The 15804-nt window shown below is 40.0% G+C and overlaps 1 long non-coding RNA gene across 1 annotated transcript; it reads right to left on the minus strand.

Annotated features, from left to right (window-relative positions):
• Window positions 1–286: 286 nt before the first annotated feature.
• LOC106561864 (uncharacterized) lies at window positions 287–4629 on the minus strand. Its single transcript, XR_006762820.1, has 4 exons — window positions 4348–4629; window positions 3521–3565; window positions 1282–1360; window positions 287–1139 (listed from the first exon to the last, which is right to left on the minus strand). It is a non-coding gene; the product is annotated as an uncharacterized lncRNA (long non-coding RNA).
• Window positions 4630–15804: the final 11175 nt, after the last annotated feature.

Genomic DNA, 15804 nt, shown 5'->3' on the forward strand with positions numbered 1-15804 from the left:
GACAGGAACAACCCCCTTGTTGGACAGTAACAACCCCCTTGTTGGACGGGAACACTCCCCTTGTTGGACAGGAGCAACCACCTTGTTGGACAGGAACACCACATTGTTTAACAGGAACAACCCCCTTGTTGGACAGGAACAATCGCCTTGTTGGACAGGACAAACCCCCTTGTTGGACAGGAACACCTTGTTGGGCAGGAAAACCTTCCTTGTTGGACACCCTCGCTATCGGTGGTGATAACCTGGACCAGCACAATGTCATAGCAGTCCCATGAAAGACTAAATGTTTTAAAACAGTGTATTGGTTTATTCTCATATCATGTCCTACAAAAACATACCATTTAGTAGCTTCTACAAACCCATGTGAATGTTGATATTATTATTATTATTATAATGTTGATATTATTATTATAATGTTGATATTATTATTATTATAATGTTGATACAGAGCAAACACAAACCTATCGTAGCACATAAAAGACAACACATTTAAAAACTATTACAATATCAGAAAAATCTTGTTGCACACTCAGTAGTTCAATAACAGACAAACTTGAATCTAATTGATGAAGAATAGTGATTATTCTTTCAAATCTGTGGAGAATATTTGAGTAGTTACCAAATTTACCTGAAATAAACATACATTCTTATTGTAAAAGAGGAGAGTGTACAAAAAAACATTATAAATGTTGTAAAATAACTGAGATGTCAAACATAACCATGAGGAAATAGCCTGGCGTACATTTGTGAGGGGGAAGTCAGATACGATATTGTCATCCCAGATTTGTATTTTTTTGTGAATAGTCTGATAACAACAAATGAGGTAAATATTATATTGAATTGTAAGTTTGATAGTTGCAACTGTAGGCCTATGTTACTCTATATCACCCTGAGAGGGACCATTCAGGTGAGGGCCCTAGCTGGTTTTTCCCCTACAATAAGAATGACTGGCATTGGTACACTCAATATGGCTGCCCGTCAACTCATCATGGACGTTGACTTGAATGAAATCATGCGTTCTAGTCATTCTAATTTCCTTTCGTGGTTGTCTTCTCTACGCCATCTCAACTGGTTCTTCTTGCAGTGGTGTCTCCTGCTTGACTTCTTTCACTTTCTTTAGTTCACTTTTGTGATTCTTCCTGATATTTGATATAAAAGAACAGTTAGTTATTTGTAGCATAATTATGCTAAAAAAAAACTCAAATAGAACAAACTGAGTAATTGTAATTTTCCTGTTCTTCTCGTTTCCTAACAGAAGAGAATGATGAATAGTGTACTTACTTGCTCTGCATGGCCAGGACAACAATGACTATGATGAGTATTGCTCCAGTGATCCCAAACACCACTCCTAGAATCATGGCTGCAGGAAACAGAATAACAGGTTTAATTAACAGAAGATAATAAATGAATAGTAAGTCCAAACTGTTGAACAGGCCTACAGTACATTGTTTTTTAATAGACCTACACTATACAGTGCCTTAGGAACATATTAAAACCCCTTGACTTTTTCCACATTTTGTTACTTAACAGCGTTATTCTAAAATTGATTAAATTATTTATTTTTCTCATTAATCTACACACAATACCCCATAATGACAATGTGAAAAAAGGTTTTTAGAATTTTTGCTAATGTGTAAAAACTAATATATGAGACTCGAACATGAGACTCGAAATTGAGCTCAGGTGCATCCTGTTTTCATTGATCATCCTTGAGATGTTTCTACAACTTGATTGGAATCCACCTGTGGTAAATTCAACTGATTGGACATGATTTGGAAAGGCACACACCTGTCTATATAAGGTCTCACAGTTTGGAACCACCAAGACTCTTCCTAGAGCTGGCCGCCCGGCCAAACTAAGCGATCGAGGGAGAAGAGCCTTGGTCAGGGAGGTGACCAAGAACCCGATGGTCACTCTGACAGAGCTCCAGAGTTGCTCTGTGGAGATGGGAGAACCTTCCAGAAGGACAACCATCTCTACAGCACTCCACCAATCAGGCCTTTATGGTAGTGTGGCCAGACGGAAGCCACTCCTAAGTAAAAGGCACATGACAGCCCACTTGGAGTTTGCCAAAAGGCACCTAAAGGACTCTCAGACTATGAGAAAAGAGATTCTCTGGTCTGATGAAACCAAAATTGAACTGAATGCCAAGCGTCAGGTCTGGACGAAACCTGGCACCATCCCTACGGTGAAGCTTGGTGGTGGAGGCATCATGCTTTGGGGATGTTTTTCATCGGCAGAGACTGGGAGACTAGTCAGGATCAAGGGAAAGATGAACGGAGCAAAGTACGGAGAGACCCTTGATGAACCTGTGAAGGGTCTGAATACTTATATAAATGTGATATTTCCATTTTTTATTTTTAATACATTTTCACAGATTTCTTAAAACCGGTTTTGATTCGTCATTATGGGGTATTGTGTGTTGACTGTTGAGGAAAAAACTATGTAATAAGGCTGTAACGTAACAAATGTGGAAAAAGTTAAGGGGTCTTCCGAATGCACTGTACAATACAAAAGTATGTGGACACCACTTCAAATTATTGGATTCTATTTCAGCCACATCTGTTTCCTGACAGGTGTATAACATCGAGAACACTGCTCGACCTCACTAATGCTCCTGTGGCTGAATGGAAACAAGTCCCTGCCCTCACTAATGCTCCTGTGGCTGAATGGAAACAAGTCCCTGCCCTCACTAATGCTCCTGTGGCTGAATGGAAGCAAGTCCCTGCCCTCACTAATGCTCCTGTGGCTGAATGGAAACAAGTCCCTGCCCTCACTAATGCTCCTGTGGCTGAATGGAAACAAGTCCCTGCCCTCACTAATGCTCCTGTGGCTGAATGGAAGCAAGTCCCTGCCCTCACTAATGCTCCTGTGGCTGAATGGAAGCAAGTCCCTGCACCTCACTAATGCTCCTGTGGCTGAATGGAAGCAAGTCCCTGCCCTCACTAATGCTCCTGTGGCTGAATGGAAGCAAGTCCCTGCCCTCACTAATGCTCCTGTGGCTGAATGGAAGCAAGTCCCTGCCCTCACTAATGCTCCTGTGGCTGAATGGAAGCAAGTCCCTGCCCTCACTAATGCTCCTGTGGCTGAATGGAAGCAAGTCCCTGCCCTCACTAATGCTCCTGTGGCTGAATGGAAGCAAGTCCCTGCCCTCACTAATGCTCCTGTGGCTGAATGGAAGCAAGTCCCTGCCCTCACTAATGCTCCTGTGGCTGAATGGAAGCAAGTCCCTGCCCTCACTAATGCTCCTGTGGCTGAATGGAAGCAAGTCCCTGCCCTCACTAATGCTCCTGTGGCTGAATGGAAGCAAGTCCCTGCCCTCACTAATGCTCCTGTGGCTGAATGGAAGCAAGTCCCCGCAGCAATGTTCCAACATCTAGTGGAAAGCCTTCCCAGAAGAGCGGAGGCTGTTATAGCAGCAAAGGGGGGACCAACTCTATATTAATGACCATGATTTTGGAATGAGATGTTTGACAGGTTTCCACATTCATTTGGTCATGTACAGTATTTCTCTACTCACCAACAGGAGTATCGGGTTCATCCTCCTCCTTTTCAGTACCCTCATCTGATGACAGAACATGTCGGAAATATTATAGACAACATAATATCAGATTATTATAGAAATTACATCAGATTTTTAAAGACATAACATCAGATTGTTATAGAAATCATAATATCATATTATAGATATTATAATATCAGATTATTAAAGAAATTATAATATCAGATTATTAGAGATATATCAGATTTTTAGACATAACATCAGATTGTTATAGAAATCATAATATCATATTATAGATATTATAATTTCTTTAATAATCTGATATTATAATATCTATAATAATCTGAGATAGATATTATAATATGAGATTATTATAGATATTATAATATGAGATTATTAAAGAAATTATATCAGATTATTATAGATATAATAATATCAGAATATTATAGAAATTATAATATAAGGTTATTATAGACCTAACATCAGATTGTTATAGAAATTATAATATCAGATGATAGATATTATAATATTCGATTAACATAGATATTATAATATTAGATTATTATAGATATTATAATATCATATTATTATAGAAATGATATTATCAGATTATTATAGATATTATAATATCAGATTATTATAGAAATTATTATAGAAATTATATCATATTATTATAGATACTATAATATCAGTTTATTATTCAACATGACATTAACATGACATTAATCTGTAGTTAGTTTTCAGTATCATTGAAAACTACAAGAATATTTGATATTTCATCATTCATTAACAAATGTTTTGTTATGCTATGTAATGCTGTGTCATTTTATGTCACGTCATCTCACCATGAATCCCAGCGCAGGTGGCGTTGCAGGCCTGATGGTCGATGAACCTGTTCCCGTTCCCCACACAGCCAGTCCAGTGGAACTTCTTACACTTCTCATGGATGGGGTCGTAGTAGTAACGCAGGTAGGTGCCAAAGCATTCACCCAGAGCCTTCTGGAAGTGGCAAGCTTTTGTCTCTGGGGAAGGACAAGGGTTGGGTACGGAGAGATAGCATTAATTACACACTGAGATGTGTTCACGAGCACAACAGAACAGACCATGAGAGAGCTATTAATCATGGGGGAGAGACCACATGTTTTCAGAGGATGGGACTACCGGTATATGTTCAATTCTGAGGTTTCACACGGATCAATACTTATACTGATCATAGTTATATTTGTCCAATACAAAGTTGTCCTCAGATTTTACTGTAGAGGATGTAGTACTATGTTTTGCCACATGGTGGCACATTGCAATAACGGTAAAATGCACAGCCCCACATTTGAACACAGTTGCATTATTTCTTTATAATGTAATCCCTGAGTTCTACACTGATCTTTGTATTAGTTACTTATTTCTCTCTCTCCCTCACTTCCTCTCTCTCTTTCTCTCCCTCCATCTCTCTCTCCCTCCCTCCCTCCCTGCTGAGTCACAGAGCAATGAAAACCTCTTCCGCTATACATACAGTACTCCAAAGGGTTTATGACCACAATAAAGTCCTTGTTTATGACCACACCACAATAAAGTCCTTGTTTATGACCACAATAAAGTCCTTGTTTATGACCACAATAAAGTCCTTGTTTATGACCACAGTAAAGTCCTTGTTTATGACCACAATAAAGTCCTTGTTTATGACCACACCACAATAAAGTCCTTGTTTATGACCACAATAAAGTCCTTGTTTATGACCACAGTAAAGTCCTTGTTTATGACCACAATAAAGTCCTTGTTTATGACCACAATAAAGTCCTTGTTTATGACCAAAATAAAGTCCTTGTTTATGACCACACCACAACAAAGTCCTTGTTTATGACCACAATAAAGTCCTTGTTTATGACCACAATAAAGTCCTTGTTTATGACCACAATAAAGTCCTTGTTTATGACCACAGTAAAGTCCTTGTTTATGACCACAATAAAGTCCTTGTTTATGACCACAATAAAGTCCTTGTTTATGACCACAATAAAGTCCTTGTTTATGACCACACCACAACAAAGTCCTTGTTTATGACCACAATAAAGTCCTTGTTTATGACCACAATAAAGTCCTTGTTTATGACCACACCACAATAAAGTCCTTGTTTATGACCACAATAAAGTCCTTGTTTATGACCACAATAAAGTCCTTGTTTATGACCACACCACAATAAAGTCCTTGTTTATGACCACAATAAAGTCCTTGTTTATGACCACAATAAAGTCCTTGTTTATGACCACAATAAAGTCCTTGTTTATGACCACACCACAATAAAGTCCTTGTTTATGACCACAATAAAGTCCTTGTTTATGACCACACCACAACAAAGTCCTTGTTTATGACCACACCACAACAAAGTCCTTGTTTATGACCACACCACAACAAAGTCCTTGTTTATGACCACACCACAATAAAGTCCTTGTTTATGACCACACCACAATAAAGTCCTTGTTTATGACCACACCACAATAAAGTCCTTGTTTATGACCACACCACAATAAAGTCCTTGTTTATGACCACACCACAATAAAGTCCTTGTTTATGACCACAATAAAGTCCTTGTTTATGACCACACCACAATAAAGTCCTTGTTTATGACCACACCACAATAAAGTCCTTGTTTATGACCACAATAAAGTCCTTGTTTATGACCACAATAAAGTCCTTGTTTATGACCACACCACAACAAAGTCCTTGTTTATGACCACAATAAAGTCCTTGTTTATGACCACAATAAAGTCCTTGTTTATGACCACAATAAAGTCCTTGTTTATGACCACAGTAAAGTCCTTGTTTATGACCACAATAAAGTCCTTGTTTATGACCACAATAAAGTCCTTGTTTATGACCACAATAAAGTCCTTGTTTATGACCACACCACAACAAAGTCCTTGTTTATGACCACAATAAAGTCCTTGTTTATGACCACAATAAAGTCCTTGTTTATGACCACAATAAAGTCCTTGTTTATGACCACACCACAATAAAGTCCTTGTTTATGACCACAGTAAAGTCCTTGTTTATGACCACACCACAATAAAGTCCTTGTTTATGACCACAGTAAAGTCCTTGTTTATGACCACACCACAATAAAGTCCTTGTTTATGACCACAGTAAAGTCCTTGTTTATGACCACACCACAATAAAGTCCTTGTTTATGACCACACCACAGTAAAGTCCTTGTTTATGACCACACCACAGTAAAGTCCTTGTTTATGACCACACCACAACAAAGTCCTTGTTTATGACCACACCACAACAAAGTCCTTGTTTATGACCACACCACAATAAAGTCCTTGTTTATGACCACACCACAATAAAGTCCTTGTTTATGACCACACCACAATAAAGTCCTTGTTTATGACCACACCACAATAAAGTCCTTGTTTATGACCACACCACAATAAAGTCCTTGTTTATGACCACAATAAAGTCCTTGTTTATGACCACACCACAATAAAGTCCTTGTTTATGACCACACCACAATAAAGTCCTTGTTTATGACCACAATAAAGTCCTTGTTTATGACCACAATAAAGTACTTGTTTATGACCACACCACAACAAAGTCCTTGTTTATGACCACAATAAAGTCCTTGTTTATGACCACAATAAAGTCCTTGTTTATGACCACAGTAAAGTCCTTGTTTATGACCACAGTAAAGTCCTTGTTTATGACCACAATAAAGTCCTTGTTTATGACCACAATAAAGTCCTTGTTTATGACCACACCACAACAAAGTCCTTGTTTATGACCACACCACAATAAAGTCCTTGTTTATGACCACAATAAAGTCCTTGTTTATGACCACAATAAAGTCCTTGTTTATGACCACACCACAATAAAGTCCTTGTTTATGACCACAGTAAAGTCCTTGTTTATGACCACACCACAATAAAGTCCTTGTTTATGACCACAGTAAAGTCCTTGTTTATGACCACACCACAATAAAGTCCTTGTTTATGACCACAGTAAAGTCCTTGTTTATGACCACACCACAATAAAGTCCTTGTTTATGACCACACCACAGTAAAGTCCTTGTTTATGACCACACCACAGTAAAGTCCTTGTTTATGACCACACCACAATAAAGTCCTTGTTTATGACCACACCACAGTAAAGTCCTTGTTTATGACCACACCACAATAAAGTCCTTGTTTATGACCACACCACAGTAAAGTCCTTGTTTATGACCACACCACAATAAAGTCCTTGTTTATGACCACACCACAATAAAGGATGTTTTTTGTGCTGTAATAACCTGAACACTATGTTCACGATATCTGCAGATGCACAGTAGACTGTCTTGACAGACATTACACATTACAGGGGCAGAGTCTTGTTATACTATGTTGGGTATTACAAGTATACATTCAGTCTGTATTTACAATTATGATTAAAATAGTAGCCAGAATACTGTGTCCAATGGACCTACTATGCTAACTGTGTAACCTTGGCAGACATTTCACATTAAGAGGACAGGGTCTGGACTGGTTCTGGTATACTATCTATATTAGAGGACTGGGTCTGGACTGGTTCTGGTATACTATCTATATTAGAGGACAGGGTCTGGACTGGTTCTGGTATACTAACTATATTAGAGGACAGGGTCTGGACTGGTTCTGGTATACTATCTATATTAGAGGACAGGGTCTGGACTGGTTCTGGTATACTATCTATATTAGAGGACTGGGTCTGGACTGGTTCTGGTATACTATCTATATTAGAGGACAGGGTCTGGACTGGTTCTGGTATACTAACTATATTAGAGGACAGGGTCTGGACTGGTTCTGGTATACTATCTATATTAGAGGACAGGGACTGGACTGGTTCTGGTATACTAACTACACTACCGACAACAGTTTGGACACTCCTGCTCATTCAAGGGCTTTGCTTTATTTTTACCATCTCAATTGGGTTGACAGCTTTCCATACTCTTGGATGCTTTTCCAACAGTTTTGAAGGAGTTCCCACATATGCTGAGCACCTGTTGGCAGCTTTTCCTTCACTCTGCGGTCTAACTCATCCCAAACCATCTCAACTGGGTTGAGGTCGGGTGACTGTGGATGCCAGGTCATCTGATGCAGCACTCCATCACTCTCCTCCTTGGTCAAATAGCCCTTATGCAGCCTGGAGGTGTGTTTTAGGTCACTGTCCTGTTGAAAAACAAATGCTAGTCCCACTAAGCTCAAACCTGATGGGATGGCGTATCGCTGCAGAATGCTGTGGTAGCCATACTGGTTAAGTGTGCCTTGAAATCTAAATAAATCACAGACAGTGTCACCAGCAAAGCACCCACCACACCATCACACCTCCTCCTCCATGCTTCATGGTGGGAACCACACATGCAGAGATCATCCATTCACCTACTCTGAGTATCATAAAGACACGTGGTTGGAACCAAATCTGGACTCATCAGACCAAAGGACAGATTCCTACCGGTCTAATGTCCATTGCTTGTGTTTCTTGGCCCAAGCAAGTAAGTCTCTTCTTATTGATGCCCTTTAGTAGTGGTTTCTTTGCAGCAATTCGACCATGAAGGCCTGATTCGGGCAGTCTCGTCTGAACAGTTGATGTTGAGATGTGTCTGTTACTTGAACTCTGGGAAGAATTAATTTGAGCTGCAATTTCTGAGGCTGGTAACTCTACTGAACGTATCCTCTGCAGCAGAGGTAACTCTGGGTCTTCCTTTCCTGTGGCAGTCCTCATGAGAGCCAGTTTCATCATAGCGCTTGATGGTATTTGCGACTGCACTTGAAGAAACGTTCAAAGTTCTTGAAATTTTCCATATTGACTTATCTTCATGTCTTAAAGTAATGATGGACTGTTGTTTCTCTTTGCTTATTTGAGCTGCTCTTGCCATAATATGACTTGGTCTTTTACCAAATAGAGCTATCTTCTGTATACCACCCCTTCCTTGTCACAACACAACTGATTGGCTCAAATGCATTAAGATGGAAAGAAAATTCCACAAATTATCTTTAAACAAGGCACACCTGTTAATTGAAATGCATTCCAGGTGACTACCTCATGAAGCTGGTTGAGAGAATGCCAAGAGTGTGCAAAGCTGTCATCAAGGCAAAGGGTGGCTACTTTGAAGAATCTAAAATCTAAAATATATTTGGATTGGTTTAACACTTTTTTGGTTACTACATGATTTCATATGTGTTATTTCATAGTTTTGATGTCTTCACTATTATTCTACAATGTAGAAAATAGTAAAAAAAAAAAGAAAAACCCTTGAAAGGTGTTCTAAAACTTTTGACCGGTAGTGTACATTTTACAGACAGAGTATAATTTACATAAGTTGTCTTGTTTTTAGTCCCATCCTTCATCTCCACTCAAACCCTCCCATCTATCTAAATTGTTTTATTCTATATTCCATTTAAATGTTTCAACTGTGCTGTGATGTTTCACAAAAGTTCTGAACCTTTCTATTATCATAGAACAGATTGTAAACTAAAGATGTTTTGTTGTTGCTACAAGTAGTCACCCAACAGTGCTTTTTGCAGAGTTAATGTTGCAATTATTCAAAAACAAGCTACTTATGGATAGTACCAAAACAAATGATCTAATGATTCTGTCTCTTTGCAGCAAAATCTGCAGAGCTGGGATGGTTGTATCCCTCATAACCTCAGCAAAAAAAGGAAATGTCCTCTCACTTTCAACTGCGTTTATTTTCAGCAAACTTAAGTTCTTCAGTCTAGGGTCCTTTTTTCTCAATTTCCGACTGATCGACGTGCCCACAGTTAACTGCATGTTACTCAGGCCCAGAAGCCTGGAAAACACTTTGAAGTTTTTAGAAATGTTAAAATAATGCATGAGATTATAACACAATTGATATGGTAGGAGAAAATCCAAAGAAAAACCAACTGGACATCTTTTTTTTTTGAGAGCCCATGCTCTTACAATGGAAAGCATAGGGTCATATGCAATCCCAGATTGCAATTCCTATGGCTTCCACTAGATGTCAGCAGTCTTTGTTCAAGGTTTCAGGCTTGTAACTTGAATAATGAAGAATAAATATGAGTTTTAGTACGATGACACCCGTTTGGAAATCATGTTTGAGCGTGCGACGAACAGGACACCCTCTTGCCAATTTTGCTTTCCTATTGAACATACTTCTCTTAGTATGAAATATTACAGTTTAATTACATTTTAGGGTACGTGAGGAATAAATACAAACATATTTTGACTTGTTAAAAACAAAGTTTAGGTGTAGTTTTTTGGATTCCTTTCTCTCCATGTTGAATGAGTGGATTACTCAAATCGATGGCGCTAACTAAATTGACTTTTTGGGATATAAAGAAGGATTTTATCTAACAAAACGACACTACATGTTGTAGCTGGGACCCTTTGGATTGCAAATCAGAGGAAGATTTTCAAAAAGTAAGTGAATATTTAATCGCTATGTGTGAATTTATGAAACCTGTGGTGGTTGAAAAATATTTTGATGTGGGATGCCATCCTCAAACAATCGCATGGCATGCTTTGACTGTAACGCCTATTGTAAATTGGACAATGCAGTTAGATTAACAAGAATTTAAGCTTTTAACCGATATAAGACACTTGTATGTACCTAAACGTTTAACATCCATAATTTTTATGATTATTTATTTGAATTGCGCGCCCTCCAATTTCACCGGAAGTTGTCGACAGGTGTCCCGCTGGCGGGATGCCTAGCCCATGTGTAAATATTTGTATGGACATAGCAAGAATCAACAACTGAGATATAAACTGAACAAGTTCCACAGACATGTGACTAACAGAAATTGAATAATGTGTCCCTGAACAACGGGGGAATCAAAATCAAAAGTAACAGTCATTGTCCGGTGTGGCCACCAGCTGCATTAAGTACTGCAATGCATCTCCTCCTCATAGTCTGCATCAGATTTGCCAGTTCTTGCCGTGAGATGTTATCCCACTCTTCCACCAAGGCACCTGCAAGTTCCCAGACATTTCTGGGGGGAATGTCCTTAGCCCTCATCCTCCGATCCAACAGGTCCCAGACGTGCTCAATCATTGGGATTGAGATCTGGGCTTTTCGCTGGCCATGGTAGAACACTGACATTCCTGTATTGCAGGAAATCATGCACAGAACGAGCAGTATGGCTGGTGGCATTGTCATGCTGGAGAGTCATGACAAGCTCAGTCCGATGATGCTGTGACACACCGCCCCAGACCATGACGGACCCTCCACCTCCAAATCGATCCCGCTCCAGAGTACAGGCCTTGGTGTAACGCTCATTCCTTCGATGATAAACGCAAATCCGACCATCGCCCCCCTGGTTAGACAAAACCGTGACTCGTCAATGAAGAGCACTTTGCCGGTCCTGTCTGGTCCAGCAACGGTGGGTTTGTGCCCATTGGCGACGTTGTTGCTGGTGATGTCTGATGAGGACCTGCCTTACAACAGGCCAACAAGCCCTCAGTCCAGCCTCTCTCAGCCTATTGCAGACAGTCTGAGTACTGATGGAGGGATTGTGCGTTCCTGGTGTAACTCGGCAGTTGTTGTTGCCATCCTGTACCTGTCCCGAAGGTGTGAAGCTCGGATGTACCGATCCTGTGCAGGTGTTGTTACACGTGGTCTGCCACTGCGAGGACGATCAGCTGTCCGTCCTCTCTCCTTGTAGCGCTGTCTTAGGCGACTCACAGTACGGACATTGCAATTTATTGCCCTGGCCACACCTGCAGTCCTCATGCCTCCTTGCAGCATGCCTAAGGCACATTCACACAGATGAGCAGGGACCCTGGGCATCTTTCTTTTGGTGTTTTTCAGAGTCAGTAGAAAGGCCTCTTTAGTGTCCTAAGTTTTCATAACTGTGACCTTAATTGCCTACCGTCTGTAAGCTGTTAGTAACAACCATTACACAGGTGCATGTTCATTAATTGTTTATGGTTCATTTAACAAGCATGGGAAACGGTGTTTAAACCCTTTACAATGAAGATCTGTGATGTTGAAAAGACAGGGTCCTGAAAAAGGGACATTTCTTTTTTTTGCTGAGTTTATGTATAACATTCTATTGGTTGGAAGAATTTTGTATGATAATTTAAATGTACATTTATCTAATCTTTGAATCAGGTGTCGTTTTGCGTATCAGTACATAAACCCATTGGTAAATAGAAAATCTCTTCCTAACTATTTTGCAATCTATATGGCAAAGCTGTCAATTTTTTGGTCCTTAAATGAAACTGGTACACTTTTTTTATCACAATTTTCTTTAACCAGTTATGGTCTTTAATACAGGGCCAACAAAGAAGTTCCTTACTTTTTCCCCTGCCTCTTCCATTTGTTCGGTAATGCTGCAATTAATTGGTTGTAATGTTGGGTAGAGCAGACATTTCCATATCTTTTTGTTAGCTGTATGTGTGACATAACGCCACCAGTCTTATTTATGATATAATTTACAAAGATTATACCTTTTACATTTTTTTATTTTAATCAATTCGTTTATTTGGGTTTAATCATAATATTTGTTAGATTATTTGTTCTGTCTTTTCTGGTGGATTAAACTGAAATTGCAACCAATATTCTATGGCTTATTTTAAAAATAGAGATATTTGGAGAATATTTCCTTTTCAAATAACCGAAAGTGAGAGGTTGTAATCTGAATAAAAGGAAAAAGGCCATTCTTGAACATGGGGTGAGACATTAATACTAATCTGAGAGAACCAGTTTGGATTTAGTGAGAGGTCTAATGCTTTAATATTAAAAATATCTGCCCTCCAAATTAGTATTTATTATATAAATAGTCTAGTTTAATTTGATCTAGTTTGCCGTTCCAAATACAATGGAATATTTTTCATTGTTAACAGGTCGCTAGGTGTAGGCAGGGCCATAAGTAAATAGGTAAACTGGGATACATGACTAAAGAGTTAATCAGGGTAAACTGGGATATGACTAAAGAGTTAATCAGGGTTAACTGGGATAGATGACTAAAGAGTTAATCAGGGTAAACTGGGATACATGACTAAAGAGTTAATCAGGGTTAACTGGGATACATGACTAAAGAGTTCATCAGGGTAAACTGGGATACATGACTAAAGAGTTAATCAGGGTTAACTGGGATACATGACTAAAGAGTTCATCAGGGTAAACTGGGATACATGACTAAAGAGATTGGAAACCCAAATTCGTCTACATGGACAAGTTCTGGCCTGGTTTAGATCTTATCTGTCGGAAAGATATCAGTTTGTCTCTGTGAATGGTTTGTCCTCTGACAAATCAATTGTAAATTTCGGTGTTCCTCAAGGTTCCGTTTTAGGACCACTATTGTTTTCACTATATATTTTACCTCTTGGGGATGTCATTCGAAAACATAATGTTAAATTTCACTGCTATGCGGACGACACACAGCTGTACATTTCAATGAAACATGGTGAAGCCCCAAAATTGCCCTCGCTAGAAGCCTGTGTTTCAGACATAAAGAAGTGGATGGCTGCAAACTTTCTACTTTTAAACTCGGACAAAACAGAGATGCTTGTTCTAGGTCCCAAGAAACAAAGAGATCTTCTGTTGAATCTGACAATTAATCTGGATGGTTGTACAGTCGTCTCAAATAAAACTGTGAAGGACCTCGGCGTTACTCTGGACCCTGATCTCTCTTTTGAAGAACATATCAAGACTGTTTCAAGGACAGCTTTTTTCCATCTACGTAACATTGCAAAAATCAGAAATTTTCTGTCCAAAAATGACGCAGAAAAATTAATCCATGCTTTTGTTACTTCTAGGCTGGACTACTGCAATGCTCTACTTTCCGGCTACCCGGATAAAGCACTAAATAAACTTCAGTTAGTGCTAAATACGGCTGCTAGAATCCTGACTAGAACCAAAAAATTTGATCATATTACTCCAGTGTTAGCCTCCCTACACTGGCTTCCTGTTAAGGCAAGGGCTGATTTCAAGGTTTTACTGCTAACCTACAAAGCATTACATGGGCTTGCTCCTACCTATCTTTCCGATTTGGTCCTGCCGTACATACCTACACGTACGCTACGGTCACAAGACGCAGGCCTCCTAATTGTCCCTAGAATTTCTAAGCAAACGGCTGGAGGTAGGGCTTTCTCCTATAGAGCTCCATTTTTATGGAATGGTCTGCCTACCAATGTGAGAGATGCAGACTCAGTCTCAACCTTTAAGTCTTTACTGAAGACTTATCTCTTCAGTAGGTCCTATGATTAAGTATAGTCTGGCCCAGGAGTGTGAAGGTGAACGGAAAGGCTGGAGCAACGAACCGCCCTTGCTGTCTCTGCCTTGCCGGTTCCCCTCTTTCCACTGGGATTCTCTGCCTCTAACCCTTTTACAGAGGCTGAGTCACTGGCCTACTGGTGTTCTTCCATGCCGTCCATGGGAGGGGTGCGTCACTTGAGTGGGTTGAGTCACTGACGTGGTCTTCCTGTCTGGTTGGCGCCCCCCCCCTGGGTTGTGCCATGGCGGAGATCGTTGTGGGCTATACTCGGCCTTGTCTTAGGACGGTAAGTTGGTGGTTGGAGACATCCCTCTAGTGGTGTGGGGGCTGTGCTTTGGCAAAGTGGGTGGGGTTATATCCTGCCTGTTTGGCCCTGTCCGGGGTATCATCGGATGGGGCCACAGTGTCTTCTGATCCCTCCTGTCTCAGCCTCCAGTATTTATGCTGCAGTAGTTTATGTGTCGGGGGCTAGGGTCAGTCTGTTACATCTGGAGTATTTCTCTTGTCTTATCCGGTGTCCTGTGTGTATTTAAATATGCTCTCTCTAATTCTCTCTTTCTCTCTTTCTGTCTTTCTCTCGGAGGACCTGAGCCCTAGGACCATGCCTCAGGACTACCTGGTATGATGACTCCTTGCTGTCCCCAGTCCACCTGGCCGTGCTGCTGCTCCAGTTTCAACTGTTCTGCCTGCGGCTATGGAACCCTGACCTGTTCACCGGACGTGCTTGTTGCACCCTCGACAACTACTATGATTATTATTATTTGACCATGCTGGTCATTTATGAACATTTTAACATTTTAACATTTTGACCATGTTCTGTTTTAATATCCACCCTGCACAGCCAGAAGAGGACTGGCCACCCCTCATAGCCTGGTTCCTCTCTAGGTTTCTTCCTAGGTTTTTGGCCTTTCTAGGGAGTTTTTCCTAGGGGAGTTTTTCCTAGCCACCGTGCTTCTTTCACATGCTTTGCTTGCTGTTTGGGGTTTTAGGCTGGGTTTCTGTACAGCACTTTGAGAATATCAGCTGATGTACGAAGGGCTATATAAAAATAAATTTGATTTGATTTGATTTGATTTAAAGAGTTAATCAGGG

This window comes from Salmo salar, unplaced genomic scaffold (assembly GCF_905237065.1).
Source record: "Salmo salar unplaced genomic scaffold, Ssal_v3.1, whole genome shotgun sequence".
In the NCBI taxonomy this organism is placed as follows: domain Eukaryota; kingdom Metazoa; phylum Chordata; class Actinopteri; order Salmoniformes; family Salmonidae; genus Salmo; species Salmo salar.